Consider the following 21,287-nt stretch of genomic DNA (forward strand, 5'->3'; position numbering starts at 1 on the left):
CTGCTGGCTCCATTTTATGGGCATGGCTGGTCCCAATGAGAGCCAGTTTACAACCCTCATTTGTTTTATGATTCTCTGTTTGCACTTCATTATCTACTTTTAATGGATTGCAGCTTGCACCTCTTAAAGTGCTTCTAATCACTTGATAAATAAGGTGATGCTGTACTGGGATGGCTCCCAGTGTTTTCTTATCATAGGAAGTCATCTGATTATCTACTACCTCCCACTTTTAAAATCAATTTCCAATCCTGCTTGCTTTACCATTCTATAAATTTCTTTCTCTAGCACCTCCTGGTCTGAGACCTTCACTATTGTTTGTCTCATACTGAACATTCCACTCACTAGAGCAGAGATCTGTCTTCTTTCCCACCCTGTAGACCTGCTACATGGTGAGGTCTTAGCCATGTGTTCTCTATTCCAGTGCCACTTGTAGTGTCCTTTAAGGCTACTCTATCTGTCCACCCATCAATGGCCATGACTAGGCCAGCTCACCTGCCTTCAGGTTCCAACCCAGATCACACAGAGACAGACTGACCAGGAGGTGCAACCATTCTGTCTTTATTAGTCATCCTCTCAGTGGGGATAGCAGGAAGCAAGAGCATAGGAGCACAAGAGCATAAGAACAAGAGAGTGCAAGAGTGCAAGAGAGTGAGTTCTGCTCAAGGCTGCCTATTTATGCTGCCACTCTTCTGGGATTGCCCATGCCCAGTCCACTCAGAACTGTGTAGGTGGAGTCCTCAGAAGGGAGGTTTCTGGAGTTAGTGTTACACTCCAGGAGATCTAGCAAGAGGACATGCCCCTTGCATGTTTCTCAAGAAACCCATAGCAATTCCTTAACTCCTTCCAGACACAACCTCCTACTTCAGAGGTCAAGCCCCTTTTTACATCCTGAGCCCACCCTACCAGCTTATATGGCATACGAACTCCATGGCACAATTTAAAGAGAACAGTGCTTCATTGTTCCGAACAATCTATAATTGTATTTAGTCCTCAGCACCACAGTTTTATTTATTATTTATTTTTGGGTTAAGGAAATTGAGCTTAAATGACTTGCCCAGGGTCACACAGCTAGAAAATATTAAGTATTAAGTAAGTATTCAAATCTTTTGAACTCAAGTCCTCTTGAGTTCAGAGGTGGTACTCTAACCACTCTCCACTTAGCTGCCTCAGTTCCACAGTTTTAGAAAAACATTGAAAAATTGCAGGATCCAGAGACAGACAGACAATCAAGATAGTCCATATGAGGACTGAAGAAACCAAAGAGAAAACTCTGGGGTGACATAATAGTTGTCTTCAAGTATCTGAAGGGCTATCATAGGGAGGGAAAATTAGACTTGGTCCTATTTGACCCTAAATGGCAGAACCAAGAACACCCAATGGAAGTTGAAAAGAAACAAATTTAGTCTTCATATCAAGAAAAACTTCCTAACAACTGGATCTGTCTCCAAATAGAATGGGCTTCCTCAAAAGTTGATGAATTGAAGCATCTATGTGGAACCATGGATAGAGCACCCCCCTGAAGTTAGGATGACCTGAGTGATCCTGGGCAAATTACTTAATCCCAATTGCCTCAAAGAGGAAAAAAATGTAGGTGGATTGAAGTGACTAGCAAGATTCATGATCTCTCAAACCTCTCCAAAATTGAAATGATATACAAGAGATAAAATCATTTCAGTTTTCTCAAAGGTCTAGTGCACCAAGAATCCTAAGGATATAAAACACCACTGAACTAACAGCAGGGAAAGCTAATCTCTAACCCCTAAACAAACCCTCCCTGACTACCCATGGCTTCACAAATAGACTCACAAGCTTGACTCAATTCCCTACCTTCTTTTTCCCCAGGGGGAAAAGAAAAGCAGAAAGAAGTTTTCTTTAATTATTTCAGGTTCCTTGCTAAAACAGTACTCAGCTAGAGAACTGAGGAATACAAAGAATTAAGCAGGATGCTTGAGAAGAATGTTTGATTATAGAGCTCCAAACCTGTCTGAAGTAAAGGGCCTAGTATCCACCTTGGGCAAGTTCTGCCTCTCCATAAATCTCTTGAAGACTATAGAGGCTGAAAGGAACCACGGACAACAAACCAAAATCAATATTAAATGCATATGCTCCAAACAATAGCGCCTACATTTATAAAATAAACATTAACTGGGGCAGCTAGTTGGTGTAGTGGATAGAGAACCAGCCCTGAAGTCAGGGGAACCTGAGTTTAAATCTAGCCTCAGACACTTAACACTTCCTGGCTGTGTGACCCTGGGCAAGTCACTTAACCCCTATTGCCTCAGAAGGAAAAAAAAAAGACGACCTAAACAATAATACAATAGTAGCAGGAGATTTCAATATCAATTTTTGAACAGTCTAACAGAAAGACAAATAAAAGAGAAAATACAGAACTGAACAACTTGCTGAGTACATTAGAGGTAAAAAATTTATGGCTTCTTCTAAATGAGACAACTAATAGTTCAGAGGACAAAAACAAACAAACAAAAAAAATACAGACTTCAAAGAAGAGTTAATCAAATCCTAAATAATGAGTAGATCAAAGAACAAATCACAAAAACAATTAAAAATTATGTTAAAGTAAAATGACATGGATAAAACAACATATCAAAATTGCTGGAATACAGCTACAGCAGTCCTCAAGGGAAAAAACATGTCTACACACATACAGTAACATAATAGGAAAAGAGTGAATGAATGATTCAAATGTACAATTTAAAATGAGAAAGCTCACACATAAATATAAAATCAATGCAAAAGAAAAGGTATTAAAAATGGAAACCAAAAATTATAGAAAAATAAGTAAAGCTATAAACTTGTTCTTTGAAAAAATAAAGTTTTTTTGAAAAGATAAACGTTTTTAGGCAATATGCTTAAAAAGAAGAGAGTAGAAAGTCAAATCAGTATAGCAAACAAGAAAAAATCAAAATAAAACCAGAGGAAATAAAAAGAATTATCAGAACCAACTATGCTAACGAAATTGAGAACACAAAAGAAATAAAGGAATACTTTCAAAAATATTTTTAAAATACATACATTAACAAAAAACCAAATAAACACCTTAAATTATTCAACCTCAGAAAAAGAAATAGAACTAGTGACAAAAGGAATTGGTTCTGATGGATTTAGAGAATAAATACGATACAATGTAGCCTCAAAAATTGATTAATGACATCTGTTTTATGTAGGTAAATTTGTTTTATTTTTTCTCAATACATATTTTGTTTTTCCAAATATATGTAAAGATAATTTTCAAAATTAATTTTTATTTTTGTTAATTAAAACTTTTTATTTTCAAAAACACATACACAGATAATTTTCTTTTTTTTTTAAATTTTAGTTCCACTGATAACTTTTCTTTCTTTTTTTTTAAATTTAATTTAATTAATTTATTTTTTTAATAATAACTTTTTATTGACAGAACCCATGCCAGGGTAATTTTTTTTTACAACATTAACCCTTGCACTCGCTTCTGTTCCAATTTTTCCCCTCCCTCGCTCCATCCCCTCCCCTAGATGGCAAGCAGTCCTATATATGTTAAATATGTTGCAGTATATCCTAGATACAATATATGTTTGCAGAACCAAACAGTTCTCTTGTAGCACAGGGAGAATTGGATTCAGAAGGTAAAAATAACCTGGGAAGAAAAACAAAAATGCAAATAGTTTACATTCATTTCCCATACACAGATAATTTTCAACATTTCCTTTGCAAAACTTTGTGTTCCAAATTTATTTTTCCTTCCCTTCCTCCCACCCCTTCTCTGGCAAGTAATCCAATTTGTTAAACATGGGCAGTTCTTTTATACATATTTCCACAATTATGCTGCACAAGAAAAATCAGATCAAAATAGGAAACAAGAAAAAACAAAATGAAAGGAAACAATGATAAAAAAGGTAAAAATACCATTTTGTGATCCACACTCAATCTCCCCAGTCCTCTCTCTGGGTGTCAACATTCATTTTTGTAAGATTTTGTGTTCCAGATTTTTTCTCCCTCTTTCCTTTATCTCTCCCTTCCCTAAGACAGCAAACAATCTGATATAGATTATATATATATATATAAACCTTTTAAGCATATTTGCCATGTTGCACATGCGCGAGCACACACACACACACACACACACACACACACACAATCTGAGCAAAAAGGGGAAAAAAACATGAAAAAGAAAAGGCAAATATACAAAATAGGTGAAAATACTTTGATCCTCATTCAGTCTCAATATTTCTCTTTCTGGATATGGATATATTTTCCACACCAAATATATTGGAATTGTCTTGGATTGTTAAAAAAAAAAAAAAAAAAAAAGCAAAATCTATCATAGTTGATCATCACATAGTCTTGCAATTACTATACATCATGTCCTTTTTCACTTAGCACCAATTCATGTGTTTCCAGCTTTTCTGAAATCAGCCTGCCTATCATTTCTTATAGAACAATAATATTCTATTACATTCACATATTATAATTTATTCAGCCACTCTCTAATTGATGGGCATCCACCCAATTTTAAATTCCTTGCCACCACAAAAAGAGCTGCTACAAACATTTTTGCATATGTGCGTCCTTTTATTTTTAAAGGGGAAAAACTAAGGGCTGTCCTTGGGACTTCAGTGATCCAAGAGAGTGGGGATTAAGCCTTTGGGATCATTTTACTGTCTCTAAATAAAAATAAAAACATAGATAATGTTAATACGTAGTTATAAGTTAATATGCAGCAGGGATCCTCATGTATATTTGTCTCTCCCTACCCCTTCACCTGTCACTCACAATTCAAAAGTTTCTCCCTTGCTATTTACAAACATTGATGACTATCTCCATCCTAAAGTAAGCCTCCTTTCATCTCAATCTCTGCTATCATTCTTCCTCTCTTCTCTTTTTCTTGACTGACCTCCACAAGAAAGTCAGCTATAATCAATCTCCACTTTCCTCCTCTCACATTTTTCTAAACCTTAGAATCTAGGGTTTGATCTAGCTTCATTTAACTGAAACTGATCTCTCCAAAGATATTCTTTAATTGTTTAGCCTAATTAAGTTTTCTCATCCTAATCCTTCTCTACCATTGATCACTCTTTTATTCTGAATATTCTGTTTTCTAAGTTTTCATGAGACTTTTCTCTCCTGGTTCTCCTACTTGTCTGACCATTCCTCAGTCTTCTTTGCTGTATCTTCATTTAAATCACTCCTACTGAGCATGGGTAGACTCCAAGGCTCTGTCTTCTCCCTCTATCTCATTTCACTTGATTATCTGATCAACTGCCACAGATTCAATTCATCCCCAAGTAGATAGATAATTCTCAGATTCACTGTTCCAGTCCTACACTCACTCTTGACCTGAGTCTCACATTTCTAATTGATTACTGAACATCTTAAATTATGTGTTCTTTAGACATCTTAACTTATCATGCCCCAAACTAAACTCATTATTCTTTCTTCCCTTTATGTCCACTTCCTTCTTCTTAATTTCCCTATTATTTTTGAGGGTACCACTATTCTTCCAGCTATTCAGGTTTACAACTTATGTGTGTTCCTTACCTCCTCACTTTCTCTCTCATATCCAAAAAGTTTTCAAATTCTACCAATTTTACCCTTATAACATCTCTTCTACACGTCCTTCTCTCTTTTGATACTGCTACCACCCTAGTGCAGGCCTTCATCCTCATACCTCTATTACTATAAATAGCCTTCTGGTTGGCCTTCCTGCCTCAAATCTCTCCTCATTCCAACCTCTCTTCTACTCAGTTGCCTAAGACAATTTCAAATTGACCATGTTCCCTTGTCCAGTTCAATGATCTCTAGTGTCTCCCTATTTCGGACAGAATCAATAAATATTTATTAAACACCTATTATGTAAGACATTGGGTCAGACTATCTGCTTATGATGCAGTCTCATATGTGCTTATGATATGTCACAAGGAGCTCATAATCTAATAAAGGAATGCAATACTTAAAAAGAAACTGAAAAGGGTGGGTGTGGGGGGTAGAGGTAAAGGAGGAGGGAGTTACCCAGTTTGATGAAGTTCTATGTCAAGGAAGGAAATTATCTGAAGAATGAGAGTTTCAGGATTTACTTTGCCTTGCAGAATGACTTTATGGAGAACATGTAGTCAAGTAGGAAATGATGAATTAAATATTAATCTGTTTGACTTTCAAAGTCCTTCACAACCTGGCATTTTCCTACTTTTTCAGTCTTCTTACACCTTCTTTTCACGAGGGCTACTTGCAGTTGTCCTGATCTACATATCTGGAAGAAGGCTCTGGAAGAGAAAGCAAGGCTGATGATATTGCCCAGCTCTCTCCCTTACTTAAATCCAATTCACTTGTATGTCATTGGCATGACCTCGCTAACATCAAAATCCTCTTTGATGATGAAGACAAAACAACAACAATCCCGCTATGTACTTAACAATCCAATCACACTAGTTTTCTTCAGTTCCTTCTACATGATATTCCATCTCCAAACTCAAAGCATTTTTACTGGTTCTCCCCCCTACCTAGAATGTTCTTCCTCCTGTCTTACCTACCTTCTTTCAAGATTCAGCTCAGAGCTCACTTTCTGCAAAAGGCTTTTTAATTCTCCTATTCTCCCAAATACACTTAAAATCTACCCTTTGATATTACCTCCCATCTGCATTGTATAAATCTTTTGTATATGATTGTTTTTATGTCTCAGCTATGTCAGTTCCTTGAGAGCAGAGGGCATTTTTTTTTTTTTGCTTGTCTTTGTACCACTAGCACTTAACACACTGACTAGCACATAGTAAATACAATTGGGATTGTGTAACTTGTATAGGGTTATGCAGCCAGTTTATGAGGCTGGATTTGAATTCAGTGCTTTCTGATTCCCGGGCTGGTGTTCTATCCATTGAGCTACCTAGTTGACCTATAAATTCTTGATAATATTCATTTGCTGCTGCTGATACTGATGATGTTGAAAGCATAAGGCATGAGGCATAAGAAGTCAAGGCTCTTCAGATTTGACAAAATCTCCATTGCCTTCTAAGTCAACATATCTTTATTTTTTCACTAAACCTGGAATCAGGAAGACCTCAGTTCAAATCTACCCATAGGCACTTTCTGGCTGTGTGATCCTAGCATCAAAAATCACTCTGCCTCAGTTTCCCCAACTTCCTTTCCTGGGTTGTTGTGAGAGCGAATGAGATACTATTATTAAAGATTTGTAAAGATAATATTTGTAAAAATTTAACAGTGCCTGGCAGATAGCGATTTTTTGACATATGCTTCTTCCTTCCTTCTTTCCTTCCTTTCTTTTTTTCTCTTTGCTTTTCTTTCTTTCTGGCAGAAATGGAGGCATAGTGAAGCTGCATCATCTAGAATCAATGTGATATCTTTACTGAATCTCATTTTTATCTTTGGTGTACTTCTCTTTTTAAAAAGTTCCATGGCCCATGAATGATTCCTTTTTATTATGATTTCAAGTTTGGACTATTAAATTAGCCTGAGTTCGGTCTAGCCCTGCATACTAATCTATTGACACAAACTTTTTGTCACAAATTTGATAAGCACACACTTTTATCTTCATTCAAGTAACTGATAAACATTTGAACAGAGCCAAAAAGAAAAAAAAAAAAAAAAAAAAAAAAGAGCTCTGCGACCCATCACTACAGACCTGCTTTCAGGTTTATGCTATTTCCTTGAATTCAGTCATTCAAAGAATTCTGAAACCATTTCTTTTCCAGACCACAGTCTGTATCTTGTCTATAAAGATATGATAGATAAGAAGTAAAGAATGTTGATTTCACTTACTTTATTATGTCTGGAGAATAAATTATTTAAAATATATAAATATATGGTGATCTTTTTATTTTTAATTTGACTTGATTACCACAGTTAGTTAAAGGAAGGTAGGTAGCAAAATAGACAAACTTGTAGGACTTGAAGTCAGGAAGTTCTAAGTTCAAATCCCTCCCTCCTTAGAATTTACTAGCTATGTGATTTCTCAGGTAACATCTTTCAGCCTTTCAGTTATCTCTAAAGTGGGGATAATAATATCCTCTACCTTACAAGGTCATCATGGTTTAAATAATATATGTACAGTACTTTGTGAATTTTTTCATCATTCCATAAATACTGATTATTATGAAAGAAGAGAATCTTAGAACAAGATGAGTTGCTTTTTTTTGCATTTTTTGTGAGAGCAAAGAGTTAAAATTGTCTATCAACCACTTTACTCTTTAATCCCTATTATGTATGAATAAAAAAAGACATTAAAATGTTTTCCAAATCTCCAATTAAGTGTACTCATGAAAACACATGAAGAGTAGCAGAATGTTTGCCTCTTTGTGGAGATATACAATGAATTCGATAGGAAATTATATGGTATTTTAAATGTCCATCTTGTAAAAATCTAAGTTTGAAGGTAAAAGCAATAGTAACAAATGCTGTTGATTTTCTTTAAAATATTTTAAATGGTCCTTTTTTTCAAAGAGGTAAACACATGCTTTGTCCCATTTAAGTATCCTCTGGAAGGGGCTTCCTAATGTTATCACTGCAATTACAGAAGCAGACTGTGATTTTACATTCATTAATAAGCATTAGAAAAAATCTCTGCATATCATGAAAATACATCAAATCACCATGGTGAAAGAACCACAATGGGCCTCTGATGATTAAGAGTATGCTCTGTTGTACAACAGTACAAGACAATAGTGTCAATTCAGGCAATGCAAGATAAAATATAAATAAGAAATCTAGCGTGTTCTCAAACAGATAGCAGCCAGAAACAATGAAAGAAAACAGAAAGCTGAAATGGGGACTTGTGAAGGTACAAAATAGAATCTTTTTTTTTTCTTTATAAGGGATTATTTAGTGTTTAAAATCATAGTTAGCAGCAGAAACACAGCTACTTCCAAAATATTATTAATCTCTACTACAGTGTGGTCTAAGGACAAAGGGTGGGGATCAGTTAGGCTCACAAGTAGATGGCAGCTGTTTATGACTATGTAATAAAAATATCTGTTCTACCACTTGTCAGAGTGCCTGGAATTCTACCATTGGAAAGACCTCTATGTAGAAAAAATTGCTTAGTCTTCCAGGAGAAATGATCCTAAGGTATTAGCTCATATCTTATCAGGGATCAATGGATAGCTAGCAGAAAGCAAAACTGGAAGGGGTGGGGCAGAGTAAGTGTTTTCAATCACCCTAACCTGTCCATTATCCTTATACTAAAAATGCCATATGGCTACAAATTATAAAACACCACAGTCTGAGAATAATAAAAATTGATGGGGATCTAAAGGGCAAAAGAAATATGCATGGTGGGTGCATTCAGACTCGAGCATATGATCCTAATATCATAGCATCTCTTTTGACATATGGACCCAGACACAAATATAATAAGAATCACTGGGATCCTCAGACTTGGACTGGGTTCAATCTTGGGGGAACACAGTCTCTAAAAGAGAGAAGTTAAGCTCTATCTCAAACTCTCTGACTTAGGGAAAATTAGGTTAGGCTCAGGTGCATTCTGGTGATGACTTCATTCCCTGAGCCTTTTCCTACTTTCCTATGTATGGTTGTTCAAGGAGGACTAGAACCTCTACTATGAGGGTTTGCTGAGTCCTTTCATGCCTGCTTAACCATCTTTGGTGTTCCCTTGGCACTGAACTCTCACCTGTGGCTCCAAGAAGCTGTAGAATTCTCAGTGGCCACACCCGGGTAAATTGTCTTGGCAGACCAGCTAAACCAGTTTTAGGACAACTAATAGGCCACAAATCTCCAGTGACTTGGGGAATGGTGGTTCACTTATTCAAATAAGTGAAGACTCCCCTCCACCTTCCCAGGTAGCATAGGCAGATGAAAACAATTAATTCCAATAACTATGAAGGCAGCCAAAGCAAGCACTGTGAGGAACTTTACCCAAATTAAGTAACTAAAAAAATGTTGAAAATTAGAATACGAGAATAAGCAAAGAGGAGATAAAGCTATCACTCTTTGCAAATGATATGAAGATATACTTAGAGAATCTTAGAAAATCATCCAAAAACCTAATTAAAACAATGAACAACTTTAGCAAAGTTGCAGGATATAAAATAACCCACACAAATCATCAACATTTTTATATATTACTGACAAAGCTGAGCAGCAACAGATAGAAAGAGAAATTCCATTTAAAATAACTTCAAAATAAAATATTTGGATGTCTACCTGCCAAGACAAACCCAGAAACTATATGAACACAATTACAAAACACTTCTCACACAAAGATCTAAATTGGAAAAATATCATTTGTTCAAGGGTAGGCTGAACTAATATAATAAAAATGACAATTCTACCTAAATTGGTCTACTTGTTCAGTGCCATATCAAATTGCCAAAAAAATTTTTTATAAAGTTAGAAAATTAGAATATGACACACCATCTTTCATCTACATTCCCTCTCATCAATCCCTGGAATGCTCCGAATCCTTACCTCCACATCTTAAATTCTTTGGCTTTCCTTCAAGACTTATTCAAAATCTACTTTTTGGAGGTTATTCTCAGTCTCTCAAGCTGCTAATTCCTTGCCTTTTCACATTATTTACATTAACTCTGCATTTACCTATATGAACCTAGTTACTTAAATGTGTTTTCCTCTATTATAATGGGAACTACTTCAAAGAAAGAGTTTTTCAGAACAGTCAGACACGTAGTATATAAAAAAAGTTTATTGAGTGACTGAATAAAACAAACAACTAATAAAAGTGAAAAGTAAAGGGGGGAAAAACTCTTAGAAACTGTGGTCTCAAATGAACTTCAAAAGTACTTATGACTCTATAGGGAATACCATTAAACTAGAAGTCACCCCCTCATCTGGAGGTGAGAAATGGAATTTTCCTGGGTAAAATACAGCAGATAGGACAACCCATAAATCTCCCTCAATAAATTGTAATGTAAAGGGTAATCTAAATGGAGATTCGGGTGGGGAGGGGGAAAATCTCTCCAGGTTTCTCTGCAACATATAGTTATCTCAACCTGGGATTACTAATATAAAGATAAGTCGAGAGTTCAAAAAGAAAGTAAATAATCTTAGACAGGCTCTAAACACAGGCAAGAGTCCCCAGAAATGATTAAATATTCAGGGCAGGTTGGGATTATGTGCTCAAAGTTTGCAAGCATGACACCAAACCATTGCTGGATCCTGGGGACAGAGGTGCTTACTCCCTTCAGCTCTGATCCAAAGCATGTAGACAAAAATCAGGGACAGGAAACCTGTCCCTCCAGAAAGAGGGATTAGACTCTTTTTCTCAAATTCTCAAATCTTTATGTTTCCATATGAGGGCTTCAAGGAAAAATTAAAGTTTTGGTTTGGCTCACATTTACCCCAAAAAATAGCAGTAAAAAGGCATTCAGTGTACAATGTAGACTATCTCCAATGCAATCCCAATAAATTTTGGATAGAAACCACCATCTACACCTAGAAAAAGAGCTATGGAGATTGAATATAAATCAAATGCTATGTTCACTTCTATTTCATGTATTTTTTTTTCTCTCCCATGGTTTTTCCCTTTTGGTCTGACTTTTCTCTCCCAACATGATTCATAAAGCAATGTATATATTTTTAAAAAAATCTGTTGGATGCCTTACACCAAAGAAACACTAAACAAAAAGACTTTCAAGTACACATTTATTAGATTTGAACAAACAGTAACTAATAGCTATTGTTATGCTCTTCTGGGAAATTGAAAATTAAAATTATAAAATGTTAAGCATTTTTTCAGGACTTATTCACCTAAGCTCTGTGCTGTTCAAACACTTCCCTCTTGGTCCATGTCTTCTAGCAAAGTAGATCAGGGCTTAGTGCTTCTGCTAGTAGCAATTTCTGAGAAAAAAAAAAAAAGTAGTTCTAGAACATTCTTCCTGCTTGCAGTCAGCTCCAATTGAGATATCTAGGCTCTCCCAATAGTTTGAATTTACATCACCACCTCCAAAGCAATAAACATTCATGTGGGCATCATGGTTCATATGGACATATCATATCATATGGGTATGCATTCTCAAAGATGGAACATAAAATAGAAGAGACCGTTTGGATTTTGAGATCTAATCTCAATCTCATCTTCTACTTTTAACCAGTTTACCATTTCTGACTGGGTAAAAAAGATCATCCTCCTCTTGTTGTGCCGACATTTCCCTAAATTGTCCTGCCTCAGTTTCTTTAAATGGTCCTGCCTCAATTCCCCTGGTTGCAACCTCCCTTTCCTGTTCATTAAGACTGAGATAATTAGGGCTGTGGAGATCTGGCCACTCTGGCCTTCCAAAAGAGTCATAAACTGTAAATGTATAATCTCAGATAAGGGAAGATCTAGTTCAGACATCCTGGCTCCTAAGACCTCCTAAGTTATCAGACTACCCCTCACCTTGTCAGAACCGGATTGATGGTCTGTTTCTGAAAATTCCCACTCTCACCAATGCTCGGACTCCACCTCTTACCCTTGTCTCCCCTGAGAGCTACATATATAAAAGTCCAAATGGGATCCTTTGGTTCCAGACAAATCCAAATAAAATATATTTTTTTAATTTAAATTTTATTTTATTTAATAATAACTTTGTATTGACAGAATCCATGCCAGGGTAATTTTTTACAACATTATCCCTTACACTCGCTTATGTTTTGATTTTTTTTCCCCTCCCTCCCTCCACCTCCCCCCAAGATGGCAAGCAGTCCTATATATGTTAAATATGTTGCAGTATATCCTAGATACAATACATATTTGCAGAACCGAACAGTTCTCCTGTTGCACAGGGAGAATTGGATTCAGAAGGTAAAAATAACTCGGGAAGAAAATCAAAAATGCAAATAGTTCACATTCCAAATAAAATATTAAAAACTCTCTAATCTCTGTCTTGTCTCAGTTTCTCTGGCATTTCACATTTACCTATCTTTTGGGAGACTTTATGGAGAAGGAGAATGTAAGATGCTGTACATTTTGGAGAGAGAGAAAGGGAAAATAAGAATGGAAGCTGTCACTTGTTTTTAACTTATGCAATAGCCTATCACACTGCTGCTGTCATGGATAAGGAAGAGGACAAAAGGACCACCTAGGATTGATCTACATTCTGTGAACAATCCATGGGATATCTCTTACATATTGCCCGGGGTTTACTCCAATCCAATACTCACTAAACATTTTTGAAGGGCTTCTCTCTAGCTTGTGTTTGTACTCAGGGAGTGGGAGTATCAATATCATTCATTTTGCTTTTCCCAAAAGGAAGGAGGAAAGAAAGTAGATGCTCATATTTTGGAGAATGGCTGAATAAATTGTTATTTTTGAAAAGGATGATCTTGTTCAGAGAAACTCAGGAAGACTTATGTGAATTGATGTAGAGCAAAATGAGGAGAAGCAAGAGAGCAATTTACACAATGACAACAACAATATAAAGGAAAACAACATCTAAAGATTGCAGTCCAAAACACTAATAAGATAAATGAAAATTAAAACAAACCCTGAAATTTCATTTCATGCCCAATAAATTGGCAAAAATAATAAAATGGGGGAAGCTAGGTGGTGCAGTGGATAGAGCACCTGCCCTGAAGTCAGGAGTATCTGAGTTCAAATTTGGCCTCAGACACTTAAAACTTCCTAGCTGTATGACCCTGGGCAAGTCACTTAATCCCAATTGCCTCTGCAAAAAGATAATAATAATAATAATAATAAAATTGGAATATTCAATGTGGAAAGAACTATATAAACACAGGCATTGATGTTGGAACTATGAATTAATGCAACTGTTTTGGAAAGTAATTTCAAACTATATAAATTAAGTTACTGAAAAGTCCAATGCCCTTGACTCAAGAAATTTCACTGATAAGTATATTCATACAAGGTTCACTGACAAATAGAAAAGCTACATATGTAAAAAATATTTGTAATGTAGCAGCATATTTTTGTGATAAAGAAATAGAAACAAAGTAAATGTCTAGTTATCGTCATTTTTTTTTAGTTATATTCAATTCTTCATGACCCAATTTGAAGTTTTCTTGGCAGAGATACTAGAGTGATCGGTTTCTTATTTTTTCCCCAGTTCATTTTACAAATGAGGAAACTAAGGTAAATGGGACACAACTGAATAACAGCATTTCATGGGCATTCACTGAATTTTTTGGTACAAAAATTCAGTTAAATCACCCTCTGTGTTGCAGGGATCCAAAGGGATTTTTACTCAATTTGGTTTTTTACCTGAACACATCTAATCCAACCCCAAACCCCTATCCATCACGAGAGTTTTGTAGGGAACAGGCTTTCCCTAATATGAAGTTCACTTTTCTTTCTCCCTACCCCCTTCCTTGTATTATTGTTGTTGTTGTTTTTGGATTGGGGAGTGTAATCTAAGAGGATATTGTAAATGAGGACTATTTGCTACATTGTACAATCATAAATTTTGGACTGATCTTTAGGTCTCCTAACCAAGGTAAGTCTGCTTCTTTCTGAAACAATGTTAATTTCTGGATTGTCTGAAAACTATAGTGCATAGACTTTGACAAAATATTCAAAGCTGATTTGCTAAGGGCAGTAAATGTTTAATGGGTGTGGTGGGGGGTGGATAGTTTTAAAAGAACCTCTTCAGTTGATACAGACAAAGAAGAATCACAGAGAAGTGGAAGATAACTCATTAACAAAGTATTAACATCCAGTTATGCCTTTACAAAGTGTGAACACCTTTCTCTGATGGAATTACTGGAATCCTGGCCATAGAACAGTGAAAATTAGTTACATCTGTGGAACTAAATCTAACAAGAGCTGGGAATATTCCAGAGTTCAAGTTAGTATAGGCTTGAAAAGAAACTCACCCCCTAATGAGGAGCCCAGAAGATGGAGAAGAAAAGTTTTCAAGAAAAATGAATTTCAAGGAACTGGAAAGTAGAAAAATGGGAAGAGGCAGCTACCATAAAGAGATGAGGGTCAGGATTCCAGAGTCCAAGACTTGTGGTGTTGTGCCACAGTTCTCTTTTAATTGTCCTGACTCAGTTTCCCTAAATTATCCTGCTTCAGTTTCCCTAAATTGGTTCTGCCTCAGTTTCCCTAATTGTTCTGCCTCAATCCCTTTAGTTGCAAACCCCCTCTCTAGTTCATTAAAACTGATATAACTCAGGGCTATTTGCTCTACAGTTATAAAATGTCAATGTGTAAACTCAGAAAGGGGGAATGCAGACATTATCTCTAGCCAGACACTTTCTTACCTCCCAGTTAGTAAGAATTTATGGTCCTACCCCCCAACCTGTCAAAACTGAATTAATGGTATATTATTGTATAAATATGTCATGGAGAACTCACATTGACTGCTGGATGCTGGATTCTTGGAGATGGTAGTCTCATTTAGTCCTGGGACCAAACCATGGATTCATTTGGTCCCAGTAAATCTCTCCCTTTCAACTAAAATATTAAAAACTCTCTAATCTCTATCTTGCTTCAGTTTCCCCAGCATTACAGTGGGAGCCAAGACAGTGAGAGAGTAGGACAAATGCTGTTTTACCTAGACTACAGACTCCCAGGTGGTACCTCTGCATCTCTTTTTCCCTAAGGCTCCCTTTAGGGAGCTTGTAGCCTTAGGTCTCAGAAAAATATGTGTGACTTACTGTTTGTTTTAAGCCTTTACTCTGTCTTTAAAACTAATGTTAATCATAGCCATTTATTAGTCTTTACATACTCTTTAGGATTGTAGCTGGGAAAAGCAATTGAAGGGAAAGCAGCTCTGGAAAAGAGTAAGGGATTTAACACTGAGGAATTTTGCCAGAATACTGTCTTAGGCTAAAATTTTGGAGCTAAAAATAGAGAGAATTATAGTTCCTTTCGTTATAATTCCTTATAGAGAAAATTTTAAACCAGGAAACCTAACTAGAAAATGAATTAGTAGTAAAGTAGAGAGCAAATAGGAGTTTAACAACCTCACTATACCACAATAACAATACTCACTATACCACACAACCACTGCTAAACCAAAATAACAAAAAAATAAGGTAACAAACAAAAAACCTAAATTCACACAGAAATTCTGAAAAATAAAAAAGATTAAATTAAAAACTAGTGTCTGCTTTTTTAAAAAAACTAATAAAATATACAAAATATTAAGTTAATATTAAATTAAACTGATAAAAAGAGAAAAACAAATTGCTAATAAAAAAGAAAAAGGAGATTTCATAAACTATTAGAAACTCTTTTGCCTGCTTCTCTGCAGAGAAGTGGTACAGTGGATATGTAATTGCAAATGCCAAAAATACCACCAAATGCCTAAATTAATCAAATGAGAAAGAGAAAATTTAACTAATTTTAAAATTTAAATAACCCAACCTCAGAAAAAGAATTGAACTAGCCACAAAAAGAATCCTAAAATTAAAAAAAAACACCCATCTACACTAACTGCACATGAATATTATTTTAAAAATTCAAAGAATTCACTCTAATCTTACATAAATTTACAAAAATAAAGTGATGGCATCTCAAATTCCTTCTCTGAAAAAAAACATAGATGGCTTGATACTAAACCAGGATGCCATATTCATGTTGAACTTAGTACAAACATACTTAACCCATTGCAGCAGAGAATTCCCAGGTTTAAGAGATCTCCTAATCTCAGCCTTCCCGGTAATGGAAATTGCTACCACAATCCATTCCCTTTATGTTGAAAATATTTAAAAGCATACAGACAAGTGGATTATTTCTTAATAAGGAAAATAATGTCCTCCAAAACCAAGAGAGTTATTTATACTGGAGAAATGCTAGACCTTTTTTTTAATTAAAAATTTTTAATTGAAAAAATTATTCTTTCCCTTTCATCTCTAATTGAGAAAGAAAACCAACCTCCTATTAAAAATACCTAGTCAAGCAAAACAAATTTTCAGATTGACTATGCCTTTAAAAAAATAATAGTTTGCATTCTGTGCTCTGAGTCCCTCATCTCTCTTTCAGGAGGTAGGTAGTATGTTTCATCATTTGTCTTCTGGAATAATGATCAGTTATTCTGCTGATCAGAGTTTCAAAGTTGTTTTACATTACCATATGTTAAGGAGCATGCCTGGGTGAAAGGGCAGGTCAATTCTCTGAGAGCCTCCACAGCTGTGAATGATAATATCTGAAGGAGTTGCAAAGCAGCTTTACTGACATAGGTGCTGGTTATGGATTGGGAATGAAATAAATTAGAGGCAGAGGGAAGAGAGAGGTCAGACAATGCAACTGCCTGTCTCCTTGTATTATCATCACCATCCACTCACATGAGTTCTATGGTCTGAGTTAGACCTCTAGCAGCCACTGGCAGGTGGCTCTCATATCACAACAATCATATTGTGGTTTTGGTATAAATTGTTTTTCTGGTTCTGCTCAGTTCACTTTGCATCAGATTATATAAGTCTTCCTAAGTTTCTCTGAAACCAATCCCTTCATCATTTCTTTTTTATATATATATATATGTTGGCCCTTCATCATTTCTTACAGAACGTTAATATTCCTTCACATTTGTATGTAATGTAGCTGTTTCAATGTGACCTGAAGGCAAGAATAAGACATTCCCAGCATTTTCTTCTTCACTCTTCTCCAAGGAGAATTTTAATTTCCACAAGGCCAGGGAAGCATAAAATTTAGCACAGGGAAGCATAAAATTTATGCCAGAGGCTGATGTTCTCAGAGAGAAGGAGTAGCAAATTAATATTATATCTGCTCCCTTAAATATTATTAGTTTAGTATAGGGGTGGAGAATCTTTTTTTTTCTGCTAAGGGTCATTTGATTATTAATAACATCATTTGAGAGAAGTACAAAATTATTAAGTTAGAAAACTCAAGCAGTGGGAGGTTGTTGTATCTAACTCATCAGTTGCAGTTACCTTAGCAAATGATTTTATGGCCCCAAAGGCCAGATATCCCCCACTGCTTGTCTAGTAGATAGAATTTTCATGTTCAAGATAAATTCCTGATTGCTATTTCCTAATGGAGAAAGGGAATTTTAAGTTTTATATCCAATAGAGAGAGTGCCAGATCTTACCTAACAGAAATTTCCAGAGTTCTTTAGAATAAAGAATGTTTTTCCTCAGATTTTCTGGGGAAACATCCCCATCTTTTCTCTCAATATTGGAAGCTAGAAGAACTGAAGAGGCTGAAGAGTTGGCATTTCTCTTCTCTCAACTCTTGTCAACTCTCCAGGTGCAACTCCTAATATTAAGTAATTAATTTCTCCACTAATGAGGAAAAAATCCCAAACAACTGGCCCTGTGAGTGAGGGTTATATAACATGTCCATTCATTCTCAAATTGATTATTCCTTCCCCTTCAGTTTCCAAATCTTTGCCACCATAAAAAGAAGAATAAATATTTAGAGTTCATTTTGCTGAGCTCTAATTCCTTCCTTCACCTATCCTGTTGAGGACTTTCTAATGAGAACAAGGATATAATAAGGATGTCTTATTTTGATGGAATTCTTAAAATGCTAACTATATGACTGAAAAAAGAAAATGAGGGAATGGCTTTCTGTAAGTCCCAACTAAATTCCTATCTTTACCTGTAAGTCTTCCTCAACCTCTTTTAATTCTAATTCTTTCCTTCTGTTAATAATTTCCTATTTATCCCATATGTAGCTTGCATACACACACACACACACACACACACACACACACACGGACATATCTATATATACATATATAGGCATAAACACACATGTAGACATATATTTATACATATGTATATATACATAGAAAGATGTACAGAGAAATATATGTATATAGACATTTATGTATGTCAGCATGTATTAGCTAACACTTATTGGCTATGAGACCCTAGGCAAATCACTAACCTCTTTCTCTCCCTTCCTCTTTTTATCTCTCTTCCTCCCTCCCTCTTTTTTTTCTTCCCTCCCTCCCTCCCTTTCTTTCTTCTTTTCTGTCTGCCTGTCTCTCACATACACACAAAGAGAGAAAGAGAAAGAGACAGAATAGGAAACAGAGAAACACATAGAGAGAGAACATCTGGGAATTCAGCTTGTAAATCACACATAAGACTATAACTGCAACTACAAAATGCTCTTTAAAGAAAGTTTTAAATAACAGGATTGTTGTCTGAGGCAATATTCAAACCCAGGTCTTCTTGACTCTGAGTCTAGTATTCTATATATTATATCATGCTCATATCTATAACTTCGGAAGTCACTGCAAGCAGGAGAGAATGGTGGAAAAGTAGGATATGCATATATTGAATTTGGGAGATAATGAATAGATCAATCTAGCCATATAGATGATATTATCTTGGGAGTCATTGGAAATAAAGTTGGAAACAAATGGTAGAGACTCCTAAACATCAGACAAGAGTTTGACTTTTGTTTTTAATTTTTTAAATGGGAAGTCAGTGAAAAATTTTATTAGGATGATGTTAGGCAGTCCTGGGCTGTAGCCATGACTAGGGAGCAGGCGTCCCTCAACAGTGACAGTTCACCAATGGTATCCCCAGTGTGGAGAAAGGGGGGGCACCTATCACACCAGGGACAGCCAAGACTCCAATGTTTTATTTTGTTGGTTCCCTCTCCAGGAGGAGCACCCAACTGCTACGCTGCTTACCCAACATCAGACCAGGGGCTTCACACCATTAACTTGTGGTGTCAAAGAAGCACACTAGAAAGTACAAGATTTATCCTTAGTGGAGAAAATGGTTGTTACTGTTGGAAAAATCATTCTTCAGCAGATTCAGCAGATCACTGATCTAAGTGATGTGAGAATGGGCTTCCACTGGCTGAGGCTTGAGTTGATGCACTAAGGTCCCAAGCATGTGAGGCTAAATAGTAATTGGACCATACTCTATTAATATATATGCTTGAAGAAATAATGGCCCCCATCCACTCTTTGTGCAAGTCCTGATGTTTTTATAGGAAATGGCGATTTTGGTGGGTGGAGGCAAGGGAGTGGAAGAGGAAGCAGAAAGAGAGACTGCTGGCTGGTGTCTTGACACAGCTGCTCACATTGCTATTGTGATCGCCCTTCACCTGCAATCCCCCTTTCATCTGCAATCCCCCTTCACCTCTGCTAGCTGGCTTCCTGTCGCAACTGCCCATATTGCTTTGCAATCTTTCTTCACCTCTACTGAGAATAAAGATTGAAGATTTTCCCCTTAACCTGAATTCTTGACTCCGGCTGATTTTAAATACGTGGTCATCACACGGGCCTCCATTCTGTTCCATAGCCCACTTGTGTCTCCATGTCCTAGTAGTGGCCAGTCAACTGGGCTTTTTAATCCAGATTGATTTATAGACTCAATTTATACTAGTTCATCACAGCTGATCAGCTGATTGAATGATTACAGACTGGATCTTGATTCACAGTTAATTTAAAATTTTGTTGCTTAGGAATCACTTCATCCTGTAATGCCAGAGAAACTGAGACAAGATGGAGATTAGAGAGTTTTTAATATTTTATTTGAGAGGGAGAGATTGTGCTAGGGGCAAAAGAGGATCCATGTTGTCCCTAGAGCTGAATAAGTCTCAAAGTATCCAGCAAGGAGTAAAGAATTTCAGGGATTTTTATAGGGCTACAGAGATCAGGAGAGACAAAGGCAAGGGAGGGAAGGTAGAGCATTGGTGAGTGGAAACTTTTCAGGAATGGACCATAAATTCGGTTCTGACAGGTTCAGTGTAAGGACCATAAATTCTGATAAGCTGGGAGTGCAAAAGGTAGTCAAGCTAGAAACAGGAAGTCTGGAACAAGATAGAGGTTGCCAGGTAGGTATTTGAGATGAGCCATCTGCAATATGGAATGCTAATGGTCAGGGATCCCAGCCCTAATTTATATCAATCCTAATGGTCAGGAAAAGGGTGAGGGGAGGACATAGCATACTAACTCAAGGAAATTGAGATATTATAATTCAGGAAAACTAATGCAGGGAAGCTGAGGTATTATAAATCAGAAAACTGAGGTATGGAAACTGAGGTATTATAATTCAGGGGAATTGAAGCAGAACTATTATAAGGAAACTGTGGCATAACAATCCTTAAATAGTTCGACTTAGTGACAGGCCATATAAAGCAGTATAGAATCTTCTGCTCTGAAAAGATATGAAAAACTAGGTTTGAATCTCAGTGAGTTGTGATAATAATTCATATAAATACCTACTTAGGAATTACTGATCAGCCCATCTTTCAGGGAATGTGACCTTGAGAATGTTTTAATAGAAAATGTCAACCATGTAAAACATTCAGGTAAAATTACTATCTACCTATACACAATAAGTTATTTTTCATTTCTGAATAGATGGCTTCTAACTAAAGTTTTTTTAAATGTTTCTAAGAAAAATCACACTACCAAAAAATTCTGCTCAAACAT

At 36.1% G+C, this 21,287-nt stretch overlaps 1 protein-coding gene and 1 long non-coding RNA gene across 2 annotated transcripts in view; one reads left to right on the forward strand and one right to left on the reverse strand.

The window, feature by feature from the left end:
- The window catches only part of LOC127538907 (tubulin alpha-1B chain), an 87,447-nt gene that overhangs the window by 34,768 nt on the left and 31,392 nt on the right, over window positions 1-21,287 (forward strand). The window lies entirely within an intron of this gene.
- Window positions 3,346-21,287, reverse strand: part of LOC127538908 (uncharacterized) — a 44,854-nt gene continuing 26,912 nt past the window's right edge. The window contains exons 2-3 of the long non-coding RNA XR_007947779.1: window positions 11,731-11,820; window positions 3,346-3,634 (exon numbers count right to left, since the gene is read on the reverse strand). This is a non-coding gene — a long non-coding RNA (uncharacterized LOC127538908). The remainder of the gene's footprint in view (window positions 3,635-11,730; window positions 11,821-21,287) is intronic.

The sequence above is a fragment of the Antechinus flavipes genome, chromosome 5 (assembly GCF_016432865.1).
Source record: "Antechinus flavipes isolate AdamAnt ecotype Samford, QLD, Australia chromosome 5, AdamAnt_v2, whole genome shotgun sequence".
Taxonomy (NCBI): domain Eukaryota; kingdom Metazoa; phylum Chordata; class Mammalia; order Dasyuromorphia; family Dasyuridae; genus Antechinus; species Antechinus flavipes.